Source organism: Lissotriton helveticus, chromosome 1_2 (assembly GCF_964261635.1).
Source record: "Lissotriton helveticus chromosome 1_2, aLisHel1.1, whole genome shotgun sequence".
Taxonomy (NCBI): Eukaryota; Metazoa; Chordata; class Amphibia; order Caudata; family Salamandridae; genus Lissotriton; species Lissotriton helveticus.
Window position 1 is genome coordinate 218,331,224 of NC_136058.1, and position 22,742 is coordinate 218,353,965.

The following is a 22,742-nucleotide window of genomic DNA, read 5'->3' on the forward strand; positions in this document are numbered from 1 at the left end:
TATTTTGCCAAGTTTCGTGCAAATCCATTCAGCCGTTCAATTATTATTATTATTATTTTTTTTTGCCCCGCGGGGCCCTTTTAAAACCTCCACATCAAACCTAGGGGGTCAGCGAGGATCTACTATGCCCCCTTATAGTTATTTCCCCCTTTGTTTTGACCTCCTCTTGTCTCTCGATCCTACCGAGAGACAAGATGGCGGCCGCTACGGACTGTTTGGAATGTTGACAGACGCCGGAGAACCAATCAGCTTCGCTTCACAAAGCTCCGTTGCGCGAAAAGTCCGCGAACCAGAGCGCTGCCCGGTCCGCTGTTACAGATATATATCTTTTTTTAAACGTTAATTTCTCAAAATCCACTGGAGCACATATATTGAGACCTACAAAAGGCACATCGGGCTACCAGTCCCTACAATTTTGCCAAGTTTCGTGCAAATCCATTCAGCCGTTCGGGCTAAAAGTGAGGCCAACCGCCCTATGGAAAACTCAATGTTAAAAACACGTTTTGGGACCCCCCTTTTTTCTCGGCCCCCACTGGACGAACCCCCCCCAAATTTTCAAGGGCTGCTCAGAAACAAAATGTGCCATTTTCCTGAAAATTTCAGCCAATTCCGTCCACAAACGCCAAAGTTATTAGACATAGAATTTTCAAAAAACCCATAGAGAAAAAATCCTAACTATATATACCTACTGGCGACCGCCAGTAGGTAATATATATATATATATGTGTATATATATATATATATATATATGAATATATATATATATATACATATATATATGATTGTGTGTGTGTGTAGTATCTAAATGCTAAATGCAGGTTATCCATTTAGTGAGACCAAATTTGTATTTGTATTTTTAAAATTTGTCTGATCAGGGCTAAACAGTGACCCTAAAGGAGCCCTGGTAAATGCTGCCATACTAGCCCCAATACTGCACTAATCTAAGAGTGAATGAGAGTTGCGAGCGTGCATAACAACTTCATGGAGAGTTTGGAAATGATCTATAGCATTTTTTTTTTACTTTTGACTTTTTTCTCATTTCCTTTTTACCACACTTATCCATTCTGCTGCTCGCTCATCCATACTTTGGTTCCCACTCGTCTTTTCCCTAATCATCCCTTTTCCAACTTCATACTGCTCCCTCCGTTGTACCATTGTCAGCCCTTCCCCTTATTCTTTTTTTAATAATGCTTTTATTAAGTGTTGCGTTACATTATAACAGCAAAGACAAGAATATGAACAGAAGTGCTGTGCCCCTGATTTTCCACCTCCCCATTGCCCCTACCTCTACAAATGTTTCGCCTTCAGGCATCATACGCAGATCAGTACCCCGGGCCACACATATGACCTGATGTCACTCCCAATGCCTGTCATGATGGAACACTCCCTTCAAGCACTAGGCCCCTATAGCCTGCCCATTCATCTCAGAACTTGTCGTGTTTCTGAGGGCATCCCCTGGCTGTGTTGACCGGCTGTTCTCACCCAGTCATTCTTACCATGTCTATCTCCTACCCTGCCCTCTTTTATACCCATCTGGTTTTCCTTTGTCGCCTCATTTCTTCTCTGATTTCCTTCTCCATCTTCCTCTTTCATCCTTTCCCCTCCTTCTTACTCCGTTCTTTATAAATAAGTGCCCGCACCCAAAGGTTTTATTTAGATGATTCCACCCAACCACCGAACCCTTTACCACTAGTGCAGCCCACTGCCAGATTTGTGACTGCCCACTATTGTTGTTGATAGCATCCCCCGTGCCTGCCAGCTGTCCAGTTTGAAGGGAGGATATGGGCTGGGATGTGTGAAAAAATCATCTTCTTAGTAAATACATAAAATAAAATAACTGATTGTTCTACATTAATATATATAACATTTCTTTACTACACCCAACAGTGCCACTAGGTGTCCATGAATCACATATTCCTTCCTTAACATACAAGTATTTATGAATGCTGTGTAGGATTCACTGCAGCGACTGCTGTGTAATGCAGAAGTCATAGTGCTGTACCATAAAACCACCTGCATTCACAATGGAGGGGGTGATATTTAGCTATAAATTATAGCATGACGTGACATTGATTATTGAAGTGGATAAGATTATTGAATTGCTATCATGCAGGTCATACCTGCTCAAGTGTTAAGAACGTGTATTTGACACAATAGTTTAATACACTAGTCCGCCTTAATGGTCGATTATGTGCAATTAGAGTGAGCCAATTTGCATTTAGGCAGAAGACTAAACAGCCAGCTATAATAGTGCAGAGAGTTTAGTGCCTACCTAGGTGAATCAGAGCCACTGAGTAGGTAAATTAGTTATATCCAAAGAACTTTCTGCATATTGGCCAGATGAACAATTTGAATCATAACTGTGATTATGAACTATGGCAGACTTAGAGAAATGTTAAACTGAAAACTTCAAATCTCAATGTAGTAGCTAATTCAGGGGCCGAGTAACTTTATCTTTCTTGTCTTCATGAGTTTTAACTAGTGCTAAAACCTATCAATTAGGGTATCACTGACATCATCTGTGCTGTTATATTAAATTAAGAGGAGCCTATTCAAGCTGAAATTGGTCTTAGACCAACAACACATCACAACCCATTGAAGAGGTGTTTAAACAGGTCCTGTGTTTTCTTTCTTTTAGGACACCAGGTAACTGGCATATGGCAACCTATCCTGCCCTAGAGTTGAAGTTCCAACTTTCAAGTTGGACTCTGCTGCCAGGTGTATGGTTATTATTGATGGCTTCCTGTGATGCATTGAGTAGTTAATTAGTGGGTAGAGCCATACTTCAGCAAATATTCCACTCTACATCCCTTGGGATGAACTGCGTGTACCATGTACAGTGGAGAACTTCTACTGCATAAGCACCTCGTGTAGCTTCAAATACTATGTTTGCATTATGAATTTTATAATCCTTCAACATTGGTCTTCTGTTCATGTGTATATTGCTCTGTGTGTTGTCTGGTTTAGCAGTGTCACAGAAGACAGGGCAGATCAATGACATTATTGCAGAACTGACCAGGAAAAGGTAGACTGCTTCATGCACTTTATAGACTATTTATAGAGGTCTTCTTTTTCTGCACAGATTGCGAGGATGCCATCTTATACTACTGCACCTGCCTCTTATATGGCCAACAGGACAACTCACCGTGCATCATGTAGTAGATAGAGGAGGATGGTTCTTCTTTAGCACAGTTGGATCTCACTGTAGCCTATGATTAGCAGAATGAATCACGTACAGTTCAACTCTTTTTCTGTACCATCATGTGTCGTATTGGTCCTAAGGTGCAGTCTTCTGCTTGTCAATCAAGTGCTCCTCCATGGCTCAGTTCCTGCTATGTCTGTTCTTTCTGAGCACATAGCAAATGTCTTCCACCTTAGCTCACACTTTTGGTACTGGTCACCTGTTTCATCATTTTCTTCTGTAAGAGTGGTCTTAAGGTCTCCATGTCAATTGGAAACCACTCTTTCAGTCCTGAACATCTATGTAGGAACCTTTAGGTAACAAGAAAGTGTATGATGTAGTCTGAATTCCCTTTAATTGAACTAACTGGACAAATACTTCTGAAAGCAATTCTTTGTAAAAGAGAAACAGTCCTGGGAAAGTTTGTAGCATGGAGTCATCTAGTACCTTTCCTGTCTACTGAATCATGGACATTTTAAGCCTCACCCTAGATGTAGATTTAACAGAATGTAAAGTATACTGGAAATGACATCATACACACTTAGACCTCATTGACATCATACAGAGTGATGTCATATGACCTTTGACATTGAATCGTCTCAGTAAATGATGTTACATGCACTTAAACCTGATACACAATAATTACCATCACAAAAGTTCCATAATAACTACATGTTTAATATCACAACTAATATAAATGTCTATTTAAGATAATGTATATTTTAATTAGGGTGTTGACATGATATGCCAGGGGAATTGTACTTATTTCTCTTTTATGACATGATATTTACCTGTTTGTTTGAAGAGAATAGTGAAATACTAGCAACCATCATTTATTGATTTTCCTTGTGTAAATGTCAACAGAAAATTCAATTGAAATACACGGAAAATCAGAAACAGATTTAAAAAAGATAGTTGGTAAATCCACCTGCATTAATTGAAAAGGGCCCTGTATTAAATATCAACTATGTTATGAGTTAAATTTTTCCTTATTTTTAAAATGTTGTTCATTTGCAAAGCACTATCTCTCCTGCGAAGCAGAGGGTGATGATTTTGTTAAAACATAATTTTATGTATTTGCAGTAATGAAATATGTCAACAACTTCTTTCTTTTTTTCAATTTTATTTAAATATATCGGAACCTATAGAATAATATGTGGCGGCCATCTTAGGGCGGGACAGCGTGGTGAGAGAGCGCTAGTCTCCGACATAAAAGGAACAGTTCCACTCCGCGATAGCGGACGCGTTTTAGCGTACGCGCCTCGTCTTCGCCGGAGTCTAGCCAGAGTCAGCCCGTCTGTGCCCGTCGGGGCCAGGACGGGACATAGGGCACAAAACTCTGCCTCCCATTACGCAGGTATGACGCTTTCTGGGGAGTCTCTTAGAGCGTTACGCCCCGCTAGACATGAGAAATGTATAACGCTGAACCCGTCGTGTGCTGGAACACAAACGTGCCCAGAGTGCTCTATCACTCTGTCCAATTACCAGCCTTACCCGGACACCTCTCACGGCACTTCCCATAAAATCCTCCGACAGAAAGACTGTTCTAGTACTTTTACATTCTATTTGGTAAACTGTCGTTCGTTACCCCAACATAAACTAGACATCTTCCACCTCCTACTGGAGGAGAAGCCAAATGCAATTTTTCTCACAGAGACCTGGCTTCACGATAGTGCAGGTCCTGATGTAGCCATGGCACTCCCCCCGAATTATGCTATCGTAAGGAGGGACCGTGCTGGCCAAACAGGAGGGGGCATTGCTATTATTTATAGCAGAGACTTTGTATGCAATTTCGAACCTGTAGACATTCCTAACTGTGAAGCGGCATCTTTTAAAATTATTCTTAGTCCTAATTTTACTTTCTCTGGCCTACTTATTTATCGACCACCAGGTAACAACCCTTCTTGGTCAGAAAATTTGGTAAATTTTATTTTACCTTATCATTTACAAGCCCAAAATTTTACAGTACTCGGGGACTTGAATCTCCATTTGGATGACGACAACAATAAGATCTGTAAAAATCTCATAGATGATTTCATGGCATTAGACATGTCATTGCGCAATAAGGGCCCTACCCACAAAGCGGGACACCTGCTTGACCCTATCATCTCCAATATGAATGAATTATCATGGTTGAATACCACTCCCATTTGCTGGTCAGATCACTTTCTCATATTCTTCTCTATTTCTCTTAAACCCACCAAACGCCCATCCACTACCCCCTCTGTTTCGTTTAGGAGAAACTGGAAAAACCTAAATTTAGATGATCTCAATAATGCATTGAATAAAGATCACCCATGCCTTGACGGAGACATGGAAAATATATCTGATGCCATACAGACATGGCTAAATGACGCAGTGAACGCCAGTCTGCCTTTATCCCGTTATAAAGGGAAAGTACATCGTCCCCCGGCCCCTTGGTTTACAGAGGCCCTCAAGAAAGAAAAATCTACCTGTAAAAACCTAGAGAGACAGTGGCATAAGAACTACGAACTGCATCAAAAAGAGATCTACCGCAAGGCCAGAAACAGCTATCATTCGGCCTGCATGAAAGCTAAAGCAAGCTATGTGACCACTACTATAAATACAGCTGTTAACAAAGTCCAGACACTTTTCAACACCGTTAAGGAATTGGCCGGAGAAAACTCTAGAGCGGAGGCGGCCCCACTTAACACCCAGCAGTGTCAGGATCTGGCGACCTTTTTCACTGAAAAAATCGAGAAGATCGTCTCTAATATCAATAAAAATAGCACTATCACTCATAACCAAGAGGAAACCTCCTTAATCTCTAAAGAAAACTGTCTTCTTGAAGCTTGGCCTCCCATTACATTAGATCAACTGAGGAAACTTTTAAAATCAATTAAATCAGGTTCCCCTCGTGACACTATTCCCATCAGTATCATGAGCCAATTGGAGGACTCTACCCTGACGCCCATCACAGAAATACTGAATGCCTCCATGGAACAGGCGTCAGTTCCTGCTTTATGGAAACACGCCATAGTCAGCCCTTTGTTAAAAAAACCGACTGCCGATCCCACGATACTGGCCAATTATCGGCCAATATCGATGCTCCCCGCCTTTTCCAAAATGTTGGAAAGGCATATTCACGAGGCACTCTCCACATATGTGGAAAACAATAAACTACTTCACCCGTCCCAGTCCGGCTTTAGGAGTGGATACTCTACCGAGACCGCCCTGCTTGGGATTACTGAAAAGATAAGAGAGCTCAGAGATGATGGACAAACGGTAGCACTTGTCCTGTTAGATCTAAGTGCGGCCTTCGACACCATTTCTCACTCCATACTGCTTGCCATGTTGGAGGAGTGTGGTGTCGAGGGCAGGGCGTTAGAATGGATTAAATCATACCTATCCCTACGCACCTTCCAGATCACCTCCGCTGAGGCCTGTTCGGATGTTTTCTATTCTCCCCATGGTGTACCACAGGGATCTATCCTGAGTCCCCTGATGTTTAACTTGTATCTTCGCCCTTTAGCCAATGTTGCAGAGAACTTTGGTCTTATTTTAATGACGTATGCAGACGACTCTCAGATTTTGTTTTCCCTCTCCAAATCTGATACGTCTGCTCCTTCTGCACTTAGAATGGGCCTGCATGAGATATTTTGTTGGATGTCGGCTAACCAGCTTAAATTAAATGGGGACAAAACAGAGGTCCTCCTCTTAGGGAATAATAAAGACCTTTGGAGTGACCCCCACTGGCCGTCATCACTGGGCAAGCTTCCTCCTCCAGCCACGCAGGTCAGAAATCTCGGAGTCATCATTGATGACAACCTCTCCATGACACAGCAAGCCAACAAAGTGGCGGGCACATGCTTCACCATTCTTAGATGGCTACGTAAAATTGTCTGGATGCTGCCACCTATCACCCAGAAGACCGTAGTCAATGCCTTGGTAACTTCTCGGCTTGACTACGGTAACATCTTGTACCTGGGTGCAAACAAAGCAGTAGTAAGACGCCTGCAACTGGTACAAAATGCTGCGGCCAGACTGCTTTGTAAAATCCCCAGACACGTCAGGATTACAAAACATCTTAGGGACCTTCATTGGCTCAGGGTTGAAAACCGGATCCGCTTTAAAACCCTGAGCTACCTGTTTAAAATCAAAGCCGGGACCGCTCCCAAGTACCTTCAAGATCTTGCCAAGCCCTACCTTCCCAATCGAAACCTTCGTTCTGTTACATCAGCGACCTTTACGGTACCCAGGTATAAACGAGCTAGAATGGGCGGGAGATCCTTCTCATACCTGGGTCCAACTCTTTGGAATACACTGCCCACACAAATACGTAAAGAAGAAAACTACAGGAATTTTAGGAAAAGTGTAAAGACCTGGTTGTTCGACAAATAAACACCCTCGGACTTGTTCTCTCTCTAGCTGTGCCCTGTGTTTCTTTAATTCGGCGCCGGGAAACCCTCTGTGGGTAGCTGTGCGCCTTATAAATACTATAAAATAAATAAATATGCAGTAGAAACTGTAGTATCGTACAAGTTAGCAGTGACAGAACTCTTTTGGATCCCGATGGACTCTGTAGAACTGTGCCATAAATGTTAGAGTGTAGTGAATTGAATGCTGGTTTAGTATGTTGAATTTGTGGTTACACGCAGATGAATGAAGACGTGTTCTACTAAGCTCAGTGGGTGGTGTAGTCATTAGTGGGTACCCAGGCTGGGGAGGGTGCTACAACTGGCAACGAGATAGGAGATGATTAACCTGAAGACGATCTGCTTTCCCAGAGCCGTGTGTGCCTCAGTCTAAGTGCCAAATCGACGTTTGGTGTTTGTGGAGTCAAAGTGCAAACTTCACTAGTGTGAATCATTTGAATATAATGAAAGCTTCACTGAAAAGTCAACACATCATTGCTCAAGAACCTGCTGAGAAGGCCCTAAAAAGAGGTACCATGATACCACGCAGCTTAAAGCTGTACATCATTTGGAGTGATGATGGTAAAGGCATATAGAGCCAGGTTTTGAAAGAGCAACAGATAGCGACAGCAAATTGCAAGATAATTTTGCATTCAGAAGCGCTGAGAGGCGGAGATCAACCAGGTGTCAGACAGAACAAAGAGACACATAAAAGCAAAGCAATTCAAATACAAGAAACGGTCATCTGCTTACCAGAACTGATTAATGAGAGTCATCTTACCACAACATTGGGTGTAGTAGCCCCAGAGGATGTGCCCAGGGTGATGCTTATGGAGCCATCTATACACAAACCGACACACCACCAAAGCAGCAAGGTGGCAACTCATAACAACTCCAAAGGTTTCCAGAAAAGTAAAAGGCTCCCATGGAGACCAGGAGGGATGTCAAGGTTCCACAGACTGTCCAGGATGACACAGTGGCCAACCCAGCACAGGGCCTTAGAGATGGTATGGATGAAACAGGTCCTACAGTACAGCAGACAGTGTTGGAGAAAACTCCACCCTCAGTGTCAGTCAATCTCATAAATGGTTACAATGCTGCTACCTTCTTGAACCCCCCGCTATTCAATACCACCAAAAAGCAATATATTTATGACTGATGGACTGCTTGGATAGAGACATTTGATTACTTCTTTGATTCGTTAGAAGAAGCACATAACAAGAAAATTAGCAAATACCTTAAGAATCTGGCTGGTGAATGTGTAAAAGAGGATACAATGAAAATACCACAAGCTGGTGAAATTACATATTCTCAAATCAAAGCAGCCTTGAATCTCAAGTTCAATCCAGTGCCAAATGTAGATTACAAAAGGTACATTTTTAGTCATGAACGACAAAAAGTTGGTGAAACTATTGATTAATTTGTTGAGAGACTGGATACGCTCATCAAACTCTGTAAGTTCAATGAATTTAATGCTGAGGAGGCTATATGTCTCAGAGTTATTGACGGATGCCTGTCAGATTCGCTCAGATGACGAATGCTGAGAGAAACTCTTAGAGCCCGATTACGAGTTTGGAGATGGGTTACTCCATCACAAACTTCACAGATAAACCATTCATTGTATTACGAGTTTCATTATGATCCATTGGCTATAATGGAACTCGTAATATGGCGGACGGGATATCCGTCATGTTTGTGATGGAGTAACCCGTCTGCCAAAGTCATAATCAGGCCCTTAGTCTGGAGCGAGTTCTCATGCTCCCAGAGCTGAAGAGGGTGCTGATAGACAAGCTGCTGATATGGAGGACAGAGATGCTCCATCAGTCATGAAAATGAAAAGTAAGCAATAGTGCAAGGCAGAGGACACCGAGTGATGTCTCCACTGAAAAAGAAGTTGTGATTTAGGTGTGGATTTGAATTCCCACACATAGGCAACTGTCCCGACATTGGACAGATCTACAAAGGCTGTGGAAGGAGAACCATTTTGTAATGTGTCACAGGGCGAAGGCAAAATGGCCACCCATACTTTCCAGCGACAATGATTGAAGCATACCCACAAGACCAAGCAACCACAACGTAGCGGCAAGTCCTCATCAAATAAAGTTGTTAATCATTTAAATAATCGCAAACTGTTCGTCAGTAACAATGTCAAGTGAAAGTGAAGAAGATGGTTCTGCAATGTCAAGGTTTACCTCAGAAAAACGCTTGCATGTTCAACTGGCTGCATGTGAAGAGAAATGCAGGTCAAAGAAAAGCCAACATGAAGAGGCACCAAAGTCATTCAAACATTGTCCGAAGATTACACTAAAGGTAAACAGTTGCTCAATACCTTTTATCATCAACAATGGTGCATCGATAAACATTATGCCTGAAGAGAAATACAGAGAACTCTCTCCAAAGCTATGACTTATGCCATTGAAAACTAAAGTGTATACATGGGCTGCATTATCGCCATTAAAAAGTCAAGGTTCATTTGTGGCAATAATGAAACACAAGAAAACAAAAGTACAAGCGCCCATTCGTGTACTTCAAGGTATGGCATCAAGTGCCTGTTTACTCAGCTTCGGCACAGCTGCTGCAATGGGACTGATATCAGTGAAGTATAACATGAATTCTCATCACAACATAGTAAGTTAGTTCCTTTCGTTGTTTCATGGGTTGAGAAAACTCAAGACAATGAAGGTACAATGAGGACATATGTCCTATTGCTCAAAGACAAATGAATTACATTTCATTTACAGTAAGCTGTTGAAAAAGAACTTGAATCTTAACTCAAACATGATATCATTGATTGTTCCACTGGTCATGTTCCATGGGTTTCTCCCACAGTGGCATTGCCAAAAAATGACAGTGAAGGAGCTGTACGCATCTGCATGATGTTGCATCAAGCGATCACGGCTTTTGAAAGAGAACGACATCCAGGTCTGCACATTGTTGACATGATAACAATTGAATAGTATGAATGTCTTCTCCTGCCTTGATTTGAACAAAGGATATCATCAGTTGGAACTCGGGGAGAACTGCAGGAACATTGCAAACTTTTCTACACATATTGGCCTGCTCTGTTATAAAAGACTACATTTCAGTGTGCCATCAGCTGCGAGTTTTTTCAAGATGTCATTCGAAATTTCATGCAGCCTCCCATGCACGCTTTCAATTATAATGATGGCATATTGTTTTCGGAGCTACCCAGAAGGAGCATGATAAAGCTGTCACACATTTTGAATGCTGTAAAATGTGAGTTTCACAAGTCAAATCTAAAATTCTTTGGCCCTATCTTTCCTGACGGGGGCATGACAGCTGATCCAGCTAAAGTGGAAGCGTTATCGACTGCCAGTATACCACAAGATATTTCCATGTTACATTCATTCCTTGACATGGCCAGATACTGTTCTAGATCTAAACAAGATTTTGCCCATGCCAGTGCTTTGTTAAGGGACTTGACGAAAAATAATGTTTTATTTCATTGGTCATATGAATGCGAGCAAAGTTTCAAGATAATCAAACAAGCTATTGAGAGCATTATTGAAATGGCATACTTTTATCCAAAGGTTCATACTTAGGTTGTTGTTGATGCTAGCCCCGTCAGATTAGGCATAATCCTTGCACAGCGGACACCCAGATGCGCAAAGACTTATTGTGGCATATGTAAGCAAATGTTTGTCCCAAACTGAACGTGCTCATTCACAACCCGAGAAAGAAACTTTAGCAGTTGTGTGGACTTGTGAACATTTGCACATATTTTTATATGGAATGCCTTTCACGCTTGTGAGAGATCATCAAGCATTGTTGACCATCTTCGGCAATCCAAAGGCAAAGGTGCCTCCTCTCATTGAACATTGGGGTCTACGATTACAAGAATACAACTACACAATTGTGCACCATCCAAGGAAAGATCAAAACTCTACAGTGCCACTCTACCCCTTTGCAAGATGGCTGAAGCCATCCTAACTATTATTGTAAAATCAAGCACACCAGCAGTCATTTTTCCAAAAGAGATTGTCACTGTCAAAAGTCAAGATAGTGACATGTTAAAACTAAAAGACATTATTGTGCATCAGTTTTGGAACCACACACTCGACCTCTTATCAGTGACAGTGAGTACCAAAAGTTTAAAATGTCAAAGATAAACTGTCTGTTACTCAAGAAGGCATTATCCTGAGAGATTCAAGAATTGTTATTTTGGAGAGTCTGCAACAACAGATATTTGAAGCAGCCTATGAAGGACATTGTGGAATCTTTGCAAAGAAATAGGCTCTCTGAGTCTGTGTATGGTTTCCTCATATCAATGAGAGAGAATTGAAGGCCTTTCACCTCTGTAACGCCTTTCATCCAAAACCACCCAGCACACCCTTACATGCCAGAGTTGCCAAAACATATATGGGAAAGACTTGCCGTTCAGTGATTGTTGATGAATACTCCTATTTTCCATTGATAGAAGTACTCTCATCTATCTCGCAAGAAAGTATCATCAAGAGATTGGATGGCATCCTCGCGACATGGGATGTTTCTGCGATTTTAAAATCTGACTATGGCCTACCTTTCAAAAGTCGAGAATTCAGAGACTTTCTCAGTCATCTTAATGTGAAGCGTCAGAAGAGCACTCCTCTTTGGCCACAGGCCAATGGCCTTGTTGAACGTTTCATGAGTACTCTAAAGAAAGCTGTCCAGCGAGCTGTTTTTGAAAAACTCGACCTTAAAACTCTCTTGAATTCTACTCTTCTAGTTTACCGTTCGACACCTCGCTCAACCACAGGTGAAAGCACTGCAACCTTGATGTTGGAGAGAGGCATGACTCCCAGTGACCTCAATGGACCAACAGAAGATTTAGTACTGTGGAAGAAACCCATATTAAAGACTTGGATCGTAAAATAAAAAGGAAGGTCTATGCAGGCAAGAGCCGACATTCAAAAGACGTTACTTTCACTAGAGAAAATCGAATGCTAAGTCTAGAAGAAGAAATTTGATGCTCCCTTCGATGCTAAACCATTTCATGTTGTGATCAGCAAAGGACACATGGTGACTGCCCAACATCCTGGGAAGTCCATTACGCAAAATTCCACGCATATCCGGCATGTGACTCATTGCTTGTGAGGCACTGATGTCAATGTAGAGACAGACTAGGTCTGAAAGGACAATTGAAAACTCCCTGACTGCTGTTGCTCTTACATTGCCAACACAGATCACGGACACTTCTACTGCCTGTCCCCAGTTTCCAAAGACGCGATCAGCATGTGGGATTAGAGCGCCACAAAGACTGTTCAAAGAACTATAATTGTATATATATTTGTAAAAAAAGTTGTAATGTTGTGCAAGTTAGCAATGATGGAACCCTTTTGGCTCCTGATAGACACTGTGGAACTGTAAAGTAAGTGTTAGAGCTTAGTGAAGTAAATGCAGGTTTACAATGTTGAGTTTGCGGTTACACATTAACGAATAAAGACGTATTCTACTAAGCTCTGTGTGTGGCGGAGTCATTAGCGGGTATCCGGGCTAGGAAGGACGCTACAGAAACTGCATAAAGCGAACAGTGCTCATCGAGACACTGTTTAGCTTCTGTTCTTGCATTGATTTTGCCTCCTCTCGGGAAAGGGATCGAACACCCAGTGCAACGGACAAGCCAGGGGTCACGTCTTCCACCGTTGGCGACCCTTCCAGGGAACTTTTCTGCTGCTTCTAGGATTAGTTCTGGCATGGTCAGGACATAAGGACGTGTCAAGGGCAATGTCTTGTGCCGACGCCTCTGATCTAGCCTGTATGCCTTTATTTATTTTTTATGAGTGACTTAGGCCACTTTAGAGGAAATGTAATCCCAGGTAATGAACTTCTGATGCAGTACTGCCCCGACCTGCACGTTCAAATATGACGACCTGCCTTATTTAAGGTGCTAAATTTTGTGTGTATATATTGTCACAGCTGCTTCTCCTTTCCATGTTCGGTATCATAGATAATTCTGTCTGCAATTTAATCAATTCGACATGAGCTTTAGAGAGCGTTGAAACATTGCTAAATAAATTCCAGCAGGTGATGTCCTCATCTCGTTTGGCAGCGACCTTTCAGATTTTAATTATGGAAATACTCTGAAAATGCAATTTCCTGAACACGGTCTCCAGAAAAGTTAAGGATTTCGGTTTTATATGTGCATGGAATAAAATCAGTTATCAGAATTGAACCAGGCCACGCCATGTATTTTTCTCCAACATATGGTTCGTGTAAAAAGCACTCAATGGGACCTAGTGGATAATGTGTTTGTTTTTTTAAAAATATCTCTTGTGTGGCTCATAAATGCCCTTTTCAGGAAACAAGCTGGCTTAGTTGAAAAGAAAAGTGTGAGTAATGACGACAAACAAATGCAAATGGCTTTACACCTTGGCTCATGTGAGCTTGTAAGTTCTAGCTGCCAAGAAAGTTCTCACCGCTTTCAGGGGTATACAAGAGTGCACTAGAAAGGTAAGAGTTTTATGACTTTTCAGCATGGTTCATTTCTTTGATAACTTGCTTCAGTTACACTATGCAAATAGAACGCAAACTTATACTGCATTGTGCCTCAATTCCATTTTCACCGCAAAACGAATAAAGTCGCGATAAATTGAATTTTTATGCTTGCTGCAAAAACACAGTCTGGCCTACCGTTCACATTATAGGTTTCATCTCACATTAATATTTCTCTATTATTCATCTCATCATGGTGCAGACTGGTATATGGTCAGCTCATGGGAACACCATGGTTTGCAGAGCTTGTCATTGTGTCCATTGTGAAGCACAGTAGTCTACCTACCCAGGGCCCTTCTAAGCAACGTTGAGTTTCTGCACGGAGTGGACATTTCAGTACTTGTTTTCAGTTATCCTAAATCAGTGGTCAGCTGGTTCTGTGCTTTGGGGGATGAGGAATTCAACTGAGAGAGGTTAAGTTGACTATTTCGGGAACCACCAACAGGAAAGTGAAATCATTTTGAATGAAAATCAACTTCGAAAAGACCAACGTGTTTCGAACGTGACGAGGGGTTCATAAAATATAACTTTTAAAATTAGTAAAAAGAACATACATAAATACGAGGGCAGATTAGAAAAAGAAAAGGGTGAAGCTGATTTGAGATGCTTCTGAACCAACTGAATGGAGCCAATCAAGGGTATGTAGCAATGTTCCTTCTGTTCATCCCATTTATTCTTTGGTAAGATAAGTTTTATCAGTTTAGAATGGCTTAAAATGTTTTGATTGAGCCCCATCAGGCAATCCCTTAATATGAAACGGACCCCTTCTGTCTCTCAATTGTGAGAAACTTATGGTTTCATTTTAGGAATATCGGGTCTAGTTTGATAACCAATTTAAAAGGGCAAATTATACTTGCAGGGTGAGACCTTGAGTCCTCTTAGTCTCCGCTGAATCTACTAATCATGACAAATAATCTCTCTGGGCTAAAATAAAGAAAAGTAAATGGTCCCTAAATCGAACTGGGGATATCTAGTTGGAGGCAAACAGTGCCAGGCGACGGTGATGAGAAGGAGTTCTGAAACATGCCAGTGAAATATGTCAGAATCACCGAGGCATCGAAGCACATAATCACCAGAATTATAACTTTGGGGGCAGAATTTGATGATAGACCACTGCCCTGGAGCTCAAGCGACGAGGAGAGATAACTTTATTTCTCCTTGTTATTTGCTCTTTGTATGCACACATAGAAGGGGGAAAACTCCATCAGTAATTGTTACTGTGCAGGAAGGGGTCCCATCCTGCACAAAAACAATCATCCCTGCAACACAGGCACCTATGCACCATGGTGCAAGGGTGCCTGCATTGGTGCTAGGCAGCCAATTGTGCACAGAGGAAAGCACAGAGATGCATTGTATTGTTTCTTTCCTAATGGCGCAACAAGATGGCTTGCAGTGCTAGTCTGCGTCATTTTCTTGTAAATATGACCCTTAGTTTTTATGTTGTTGGTGTTTACCCATAAACTTCTTTAAGGGTGTTACTTTAAATACCTTGGACTTTGACATCATGGTATCTGACACCCTCTAGTCATAGGAGGTTGAGAAAGCGGCTGTACAAGTGTATATTTATTGATACCTTTCTCTGACAGATGTGGTGCCTCGCTAACTAGAGGAAAAGTGTGGAAGAATACCCAAATGTCATGTAGGGGGGCGGAACTCAGGAAGCCTTGTGCAATGCTTTACAGGCCATTATCAGGCAATGGCCAGTTGATTGCCATTCTTGTTGGGGTCAATGGATCAAACTGGAGAAGATCGAAGGTAGCAGAGGACGCTCCACAGACAGACAGACATACCTAGTCTCAAATATCCGAATACAGTTCTTAACCACTTGGATGCTAATGACAAGGTCAGCTCGTCATGGAGTGCCCATTCATTTCAATGGAAATCTAGCATAAATCGCTGACATGCCATAGCATCCAAGTAGTTTTAAAATGCTTGTATTCCATCCCTGCTCCTGCATTCAGTCAGAAAGCATTGGCCATGCATGAATCATTTGACCCCACTTTGTCTACAGAAGTCTCTTCCAGGTACACCCTGGACAACTATGCATATGAAAGTATAATCATAGGACATTGTACTAAATGTTGTGAAATTGGTTAACTTAAGGTAAGTCATTCTTTGTATGCAGACCATGTATTGAACTTACTTGTGAATAAATTATGGCTGGCCATCGTATAGATGTATTTAGCAGCCCTTTCCTAGTCACTCAAGCCTGGAAGGTGATCTTCAATGTAAAAGGCACATCATTATCTAGCTAGCAGTATCAAAATAGAGCAGGGGTGGGGGAATCATATCGCCCGACGCCCGAACCAAGTTGTTTTTATCAGTGGGCAAGAAGATTTAATGTCGATTTTGTCCGACGGACAAGTGGACATCAAATCACGTCAATAAAACAGGCTGTGGGTACTCTGGGGCTCACAGCCAATCAGAGAATCGTGCCGGGAGCCTTTGGAGGCTTCTGATTGGCTAGCAGCCCATAACTGGGCTCTAGACAGGGATTGGCTGAGGGAGTGAAACGTCACTCAGTCTCAGTAAGCAGGAGTTCGCGGCGGCCGCGAGGCAATACATTAAGGTAAAATAAGCACGGACATAATGCCAGCCATAGCACTTGTAGAGTGTTCTAATTACAGAGTGATCTGAGCAAAATATAACCCTTTTAAATAGAACTGGTGCGCCTGCTGTGAGAAACCGCGTGTAACCTTGTGGTTCCAGAAAGCGCGGGCTCTCATCTCTGCTTATTGGAGTGTTAGATAATATAAAACGTGGGGGCGCTGAAGCAGAGGGCCCAGTAAAGCGGCGCCGCAGTATCAGGGGATCCGAAAAAAGAGGTAACTCGCCCAGACCACGGACCTGTGGGCCTGGGAGAGACTGCTGATCGATCGGGCAGGAGACAACGAAGTATTGGAAACAAACTGCAGGACTAATTAGCTGGGAGGCCGTATCCCACTGTCCAAGAGAAGTCACTGTCCGTTTACCACAGCCACGCTAACTTCAACTTACTCCACACACTGTGGCACTATCAAGCGCCCTAACAATCCAAGGGATCCGCAAACAGATAACATTCTGCCCCCACTTGTTTACAGGAGGCGTCGTTATGCCGCAGGACCCTGCCGCCGCCTCTACCCAGTCCTCCTGTGCCATGGGCCCCCGGAGATCACTGCTGGCGCCGGCTTCCTATGCTCGTTGCTTCGGGGTTGAGTGAGCGAGAGCCGACTGCAGGGTTTTGGAGGGGCTGTGGCCGAGGCGCTAGCAGACCACTATAAACATAACTGTTTTCCACTTCCAGAGAAGCCCGCCAAAGGATCCAGATACCGCTGCATTTGCATCAAACACGGTAATGTGGGGAGTATGATCGGCCTTATCAGCCAACAGCTCTTCACGCTGCTGCCCCTGTCTTATCGGTCCGGGTAGGACGGTTCCATCTGTTACCTTAGAGGCGGTAGCCCTACCCCCCTGTTCCCCCAGCCCCCTCTTCCACCTACCTTCCTGTTACCGACTTGTAAGAAGATGTTGATGGGGCGCACGAGCCTGTCCAAAAACTACATGGTGACTGCAGGCAGCTAACACCTCCATGGTTGTGTGCACGCCAGGGGTGAGGTGGGGCCGTCACCTATATTCTAAAGAGCAAGTCACTGGAATAGAGCTACACCCAAAAGCAAGCGGGGGCGGGGGAGGAGTGTGTCTAGCCTGGAGCTAAATTAACCTGATGCGTTTGGTTAATGTAAGGGAAGGGGCGAGGTAGTAGGGTGGATATTGCACTTCAAAGACGAGCCTGGCCTGACCAAGAACCCACTGAGTCCCTATTATTGGGGCCCCGTCTCTGCCTGTTTACTATGGCTTGTGACCTTTTAACAAATCCTCGCAGTACTACTCTGCCTCTGTTTGTAGGGTTTTGAATATTAATGTATAGCACTTTCGGCCTTGCATTTCAACTTCACTGTGCCCCTGCCCCTCCCCCAATTTGTGCGGTTGACAACGATTGTCTCTGTTGCCCATGGTGTTCGGCGTAAGTGCCCTAGCTCCGGGAGCCCCAGAATTCAGTTAATTCCACACTCGAAGTACCAACAGAGGCCACCAACCGCTGCTGATGGAGCCTGATTAGAACTCCCTTTCACAGCAGATGTGTGACACAGAATTGCCATATTGGGCAATTCCCCTCACAAATGGGCGATATATTTCCCATTTGTGTGAGAAACTGCTCAATTGGCCAGTGCCGAGTATTTTAGTGAGTATAATTAAGCCTGTTGTACGCATTTCTTTTAAGCTGCCACGGCGCTACAGTTTCTTTCTTGAGCTGCCAGGCTTGCTTAATTGCTAAGTGTAAAAGGACACACTCACTGGATAATTAATAGGTAAAGCGGTTGTCCAGATTACACCAGGTTGGTAAAGTGGGGACGTGAGCTTGGATTAGAAGGCGCATTTTGGGAATCAACAACCTAAATGTTCCCTATGCATAACACATTTGAATTTCTGTGCAGCTGCGCCAATTTAATAGTGCTACTTTAGAAATAAATGAATGTGACAGTCCATGTGTAAATGTAACTGGCGCTCATGTAAAGCGCTCCAATACCTTCAGGTCGAGTTAGCGCTATATAAAACCGCAATGCCATTCTTTTATTAGCACTCAAGGTCTTATGCAAGCGTATTCAGGCCATATTAAAATTCCCATTGTTAAATAGGGTGAAAAAGAATGTCCTGCATTTTTTATTTTAGCACCAAACGCCACTTTAAAGTGCGTGCGCACTACCTACAGTGGAAGTGGCTGTGGGCAGTCCATCTGCTCGGAGCATGGATGCCTTGAGAAGCAACTGCAAGACATTCTTTCCCTCCTTTATTGTGCCCCAAGGTGAGACAACCACACAGGGGTCTGCATGAGGGACATTTCTGCAAGCCTCACCGCCCACGGGTATTTCCACGATATCTGCACACAGCAGCAGAAAAGGGGAAACTTGACCCGGGCGAGAACAGGCAGCGCAATGACTCTTTGCATTTCAAAAGGTTGAAGCAGTTTTTTCTCACCTTCTTATCTGTAACTCAGTGGTGTGGTGAAACCCCACCCTCCCCCGCTCGGTCAGCTGGAAGAGGGAGCGAGGGCTGCTACTGAGCCCCACTCAGCATGTCAGCCTCAAAATAAAGAGCAATGAATTCTACAGTTTTTGAAGTGTAGTGAAGTGTTTGTGTGCCCCAAATAACTGAAATGTTAGCGGGCCCAAGTTAGCTTCTAAGGGTAGAGCAGAACTACATAGTGGAGCAGGAACTCACTGCTACCTGTTTGCAACTTCTCACTCTAGCCGGGACCTGACTTGCTGCCTTAATGCATTCTCATGGTTCAGACATCTTTGACCTGTGTCTGAATAAAAATAATCATTAAAACTGCTTTATTCATCAGAATGACGTATCCCCGTCCAGTAAACTAGTCAAGTCTTAAAATGACTTGATTAGTGAAATGGTGGTGAGGAAGATATGAAGGGTGCTATTAAAGAAGAAGAGAAAATGCTGATTTCACTTGGCAGCAGCACAACAATCTGGTGGTTTGTTCAGTTGGTATGTGCTAGTTTATACAAATATGCAGAGCTCTGCCAATGAACACAACTAGATCACTGACTGGGCTTGTGTGAAACCGGGGGGCCTCCATTTAAATACTCATAGTTTGTGAAAGAGAACCTGGCTAGTTAAAAATTTGCTTCCATGCTTAAATTGTGTGATCTTAGGCAAATATTTATTTCACCAAAACTAACTTTTTCTTCATAATCAAGAGAAGCATGTTCAAATGCATGCATTCAGAATACAAGCTGTACAAAAACCCGTTTTTTAATTATTATAGACCACAATGTTGCTCTATATTCTTGTCACATACAGTGTTCACATCTGCCGTGCCTCTTGGTTCACTTATGGCACTATCATTGGTGCGGTACATCGTCCATTCTTCAAGAATGTCAAGACTGATGGCGTGGGCAAATCGATCATGAGGGTTCGGTTTTCTCCTTCTACAGACAAATACATACTTTAGTGAGGTTCTAGATCCTTGGCAGGGCATGGTGCTTCTGTCTGTCTATAGGCAAGCCAACTATACAATTTCTATATGTTTGGATAAATGGGATAATATTGCTTGTCAAGTTTTTCTTCGCATTATTATTGCAAAGCATTTAATGGTTTACTAATTTTAATAAAACAAAAATATATTACGTTTCTCTGTCAGCCCCTATGTTTGATGTATGGACGGACGGGAGTGGGTGGGACAAGTTGATTTTACAGGACATGTAGATCACAGTGGCATTTTGTCCTTTGGACAAGTAGATTATTTTGAAAATTCCACACCCCTGTAGAGAAATAGCAGAATACAGTGAGGCTCCATATAAGAAGGCCTTATGCCTAGTTTAGTGCTTAGGCCACTACTTTAACTTTGCTTAGAGTAATTGGTCTCTGTTTTTGTTCATGTGGACTTGAATATGGTACTCTACAGCAAGGCTATTGATGGTAATTTCTGCTAATATCTCCAAATTAAATATGTTTGGATCTCTACCACTAAACAAGGACTGTTGACTGGATGAACTAGCCTTGGGCTATATGGAATGGATCTCTATCAATAAACCAGGACTTTAGGCTGGATGGACAAGCCTTGGGCTATGTCGAGCCTTTTATTTACTGCTGACGGTGAGAAAAGGTCCCAGGACGGTCCTCTGCCTTTTGCACTGTAAGAAGAAAACACTTACGTTTGCCTCTGATCTATGGACCCAAGCAACAATGCTCCTCACTTCACTGCCTTGTCAGATCGTTTCCCTACCTGGAGGTATATAGAGCAGAGAGAGTATGCAAAGCAAAAATTCCACTAACACATATAGGCCCTGATTATGAGTTGAGCGGTAAATTCTGACCCATGCCCAGTTTATGCATGGGTTGGAATTACGAGTTGTTAGGTATTTGAAGCATCCATTAATTATCGTCGGCATTAAATAACTCAGCCTTTCTTAAATTTAAGCTGGTCAAAGGTGCCGAAATTTAACGTGTGAAACCCACACTGTATTTTCCGTATTATGCAGATTTTGCTGCGTAAAAACACCAACATCTACGTTATTCCCCAACAACTCGTAATAGATGGTATTTATCACACTTGAGAAATAACATACCCTTCGGCATCATTATTTATTATGTATGATAAATACCACCTATACTGATAATCAGAGCCACAGTGGGGTATCTGAACTGTCTGCCATTTATCATGAGTGGCCCGAGGATAGGTGTGATACTTATAGCACTTGATAAGTATAAATATCATGCAGTACATTATTTATTGGGTGTGATAAGTAGCACCTATTACTAGTTTTCCCCTTAAAATGCAGCATAACAGTGAATTTTACTGCACCAAAATGATCATGTCCTGGTAATTACTTGGCATTTTTCTCCCTATACCTTCCGGCAAGCTTAACCTATCGAAATTTAACAGAGGATGGATGTTCTATTATATTAAGAGTGAGAAATAAATGCAAAACTCATAATTATTAGGAGGCACCAATTATATTGGTATTTATTGGGCAACTCATAATAAGAGCCTCTGTCTGCTAACAGATCAGCTAGTACCTTGTTTGAGCCTGACTGACATGACCCCGACTTTAGGTGCTTTAGGACAGGCCAACCAGGCAATAGTTGTTACTGAGCATGTGGAGCCCAGAAAAATCAGTTAGTATGTAGCACTAGCATCACCTTGTTACTTCTCACATGGATACTGGCTCTATCTGTTATTGGTCAATTAATGTTAATGGGGATGAGGAATCTTTAATTATGGTGCATGTGAGTAACTATTGTAGTGTTCATACATCTCTCACATAGTAATTTGAACCTATAAATTGATGTCAATTTGCATATAGACACTAGGCTAGTCTATTACTGTGCATGTGGAGATAAGAACACCTCCTTGTGGTCATGTGATTCTGCCGTAAATGTTACTGTACATAATGAAACTGTCAATTGCGTGGGAGTACTTGCTACGCAGCAAAACGTGCTGCTAATTATCAATATCTTCTGACGACTTATTGTTTACTGGGCAAAGTGGAAATTAAAAAAGAAAAATGTACTCAACGAGTACATCAACATACATTTGCCTTTAAATACTATCTAATGCTGATTTGTTATAGTGGTGTAATTTACTTTACAATTCAATGGTTGCCTCTAACTTTACAAAAAATATTTTATGGCAGAACCGCAAACACTTTCTGTCCACTACACTTCATAAAGTGGTATCGAAATCATGTCAGCCTTTTACTAATTTCGGTCGCTCAGTGTACTTTCTAACTTTCTAAATCTTCTGATTACATTGTGCACTGACATAGAAGAACATCAAATTATTTTTAGGAACACTCCAACCATAAAAACAGAGATTTTCATTCCATATCGTATTTCCACTCTCACAGAGGGGCAGCTACTCAGTGGTTGGTGGGAATTTCAAAGGCCACTGCACAGATTGCAAATGACCACATATTGCAAGCTCCTACTTGGATCATTATATTTTTGGCCGCTCCCTCTTCCATTGTTTCCCCCTCTTTTTATAAATGCCAGCAGTTGAATATATGAAGTCTGAAACCTGATCTTCTAATCAAATATGAAGCACTATAAAAAGTCACCAGTGAATTCTCCAATTGTTTTTTATATTTTTTTGAGCATTGTGTATTTTCCAATTTTCTTACTTCCCAACTTTTAGC

The 22,742-nt window shown here is 42.3% G+C and overlaps 1 protein-coding gene and 1 pseudogene across 1 annotated transcript in view; both read left to right on the forward strand.

Annotated features, from left to right (window-relative positions):
- TRABD2B (TraB domain containing 2B) overlaps nucleotides 1–22,742 on the forward strand; it is a 628,641-nt gene that overhangs the window by 561,529 nt on the left and 44,370 nt on the right. The window lies entirely within an intron of this gene.
- LOC144807828 (protein BTG2 pseudogene) lies at nucleotides 17,141–17,610 on the forward strand (annotated as a pseudogene).